This window comes from Nicotiana tomentosiformis, chromosome 11, assembly GCF_000390325.3.
Source record: "Nicotiana tomentosiformis chromosome 11, ASM39032v3, whole genome shotgun sequence".
NCBI classification, from domain to species: Eukaryota; Viridiplantae; Streptophyta; class Magnoliopsida; order Solanales; family Solanaceae; genus Nicotiana; species Nicotiana tomentosiformis.
Genome location: NC_090822.1, coordinates 11,806,251 through 11,808,882, shown reverse-complemented (window position 1 = coordinate 11,808,882; position 2,632 = coordinate 11,806,251). Strand labels below are relative to the sequence as shown.

At 31.4% G+C, this 2,632-nt stretch overlaps 1 non-coding gene across 1 annotated transcript; it reads right to left on the bottom strand.

Moving 5' to 3' along the window:
• Nucleotides 1-697: 697 nt before the first annotated feature.
• On the bottom strand, nt 698-893 carry LOC117276010 (U2 spliceosomal RNA). Its single transcript, XR_004506234.2, has one exon. It is a non-coding gene; the product is annotated as a U2 spliceosomal RNA (small nuclear RNA).
• Between the last annotated feature and the right edge of the window lie 1,739 nt (nt 894-2,632).

Sequence of the window (2,632 nt, the reverse complement as noted above, 5' to 3'; positions counted from 1 at the left end):
AGTGTTCTTAACTCAATATTGGTTAAATTACCCGAATCCATCACTATTTTTATCATTTAATTGGTGAATTGAGTTGGAAAAGTTTGAAAACCCTCTTGGATAGATAGTATAGTATAAGATAGATAGATAGATAGATAGATAGATAAGATTTTGCAATTTCATCCAAATTATAGGTCGATCAAACAAATATCCTAAGTGTAAGAAATTTTCTCTGTTTTAATTCGGTTTCAAGATGTATTTTTCCTTAAAAAAAGTTAGCGGCAAACTATTTTAATAAATATGTCCTATTGTTCCTCTTATGAAAATAAATGTAATAATGTGAAAAGAGAATAATATTCTAGTGTATTTTATTCTCTATAGAGATTGTGAACGCAATCCATAAATCCACGAATTCTATTTAAATTAGTCTACACTATCCTTTTTTAATGTCTTCGTTTCAAAATTCGGTTAATCAACTTGTTAACTAGTGGATTATAATAAATTAGTTTACTCTAATGTTTAAAATTAAGAGTCTTTGCCAAGTATTTCACATGATCATGATTGGAAGATAAATATGTCCTTCCTTTTTTTTCACTTTCATGATGTATATTACTTTGAGTCAGTAAATTTTTGTATAATATTGTATAATTAAAGTATAAAATACATAATAATTAAGCACTATAAAGCAAAGCCCGTTAAGAAATTTCGACTAAATTTGGTGGGGTGCACCAGGCTCTTGCAATAGTGCAACGCATGAACGACGCTTGAGAGCCCAAGTAGCAAGCTACCTTAATGGGTCCTCCCCCTAAAAAAATAGAGTTAATATCGTATGAGTCAATGACTCACATATCAGATATTAAACTGATAAAAACAGATACTACACTTGATCTTAGCCAAAAGGCCGAGAAAGGTATGCTTTATTTTTTGCTCGGCCTGCCGCCTTTATACCAGTTCTCTCCCTTCTGTTTTTTGTTAGCTTTCGATGTGGTATTATTGTAGGCTGGAGAACATCCACTTTATGCAAACCTGAAGAGTTAAGAGTTAAGACACAACAGGGTGGAAAAGAGAGTACGAACTCTTCTCACTTTATATGCAAACTTTCTAACTTTCACGTTGAATTAATGGACAAGGATGAAATTTCAAGAAAAAATAAGAGTTGTGATGTGAAAGTTTGTTCTACCATGGTAAATATTTTTTCCATGTTTACATCAAACCAAATAATTTAATTGTAACAATTAAAAATTAAATGAAAATTAAAATAAAAATGCGTATCTTTTAATCATGAAACGTGATAAATGATATAGTAAGAATGCTACCAGGTGCTAGTAAATTTTTACAATTCTACCATTTGGCCGAAATTGAACGTCATCGGGTTTTTTCCGGAAAATTTTAAACAAATGAAGATTTGTGAAAGATAACAATGCAAAAACCTAAAACGTAGGATCCAATAACACAAGTATCATCAAAGAAATATTTAAATATGCATATATAATATATTGAAAAAATAACATAATACATGTCTAATGATTAGATGACTTGATCAACATTACAATAGATCAACAGTTCATTACGGGTATAAAAAGACACAATAACCCGCGCATTGTTGTCAGAGAATAAAAACCATAAGTGTAAAAAGCTGAAAAATCGAAAAATTACCAATCATTCTCTAAAGATTTACATAATTATTGTGGAAATCAATTGCAAAAGGAACCCAATTCGATAATAATCTGGTAGAAGGGCTTGCATTAAAATAAGATTGGCAGTCAGAACTTATTGGCTCAATTAATCTATAATTATATTGTGTAGGGCTTATTTAAGAGGAAACCATTCTCTAATAGGAATTTTTCCATTCTCAAGGCTTGAATCGGAAACCTCTGGTTAAATCTAGAGAGATCTCATCCATTCTACCACATCTCTTGTTAAATTTAATTGACGTTTAAATAATTAATGCTATTGCCATTTAAACTTTAATTTCTTCCAAGTCCATTGTAAAAGTTATACTAAAACCAAGTAACTTGGTAAGTATATGCATTCACAAAATAAGTTGTAGGAAAAATCAATTTAAACCATAAATTGTAAAACAAGAAATCTTCTCAAAGGATGAGGGAATTATGATATCCGATTCAAAACGTTTCAATTTTATATTCAACGGTACCAAATCAACGACAAAAATATAAACAAAAATGAAAACTTAACAAGTGAGAAGGTCATAAAAATCTGAACTAGATTTGGTGGGGTGCGCCAGTGTCCCGACCCAAAATCTCACCTGTCGTGATGGCGCCTATCTCAATACTAGGCAAGCCGATAATCTCAATAAACTCTCATATCTTTTATGTTTAAAAACAAAATGATTAAATTCAGCGGAAGGAAATTCACAAATACATATATAAACACTCCCAAAACTCGGTGTCACTGAATACATGAGCATCTAAATGAATACAAAATCTGACTGGTAAAAATCACTGTCTGAAATATAGAATAATACAATAACTAAATAGGAAGGGAATCAAGTTTGCGGTCTTTCAAGCAGCTACCTTGATAGTCTCCAACGGAAAGAACTCCGAATTCTAACAGTCGTCGTATCCGGGAGCACCTGGATCTGCACACGAGGTGCAGAGTGTAGTATGAGTATAACTAACTCAATAAGTAACAA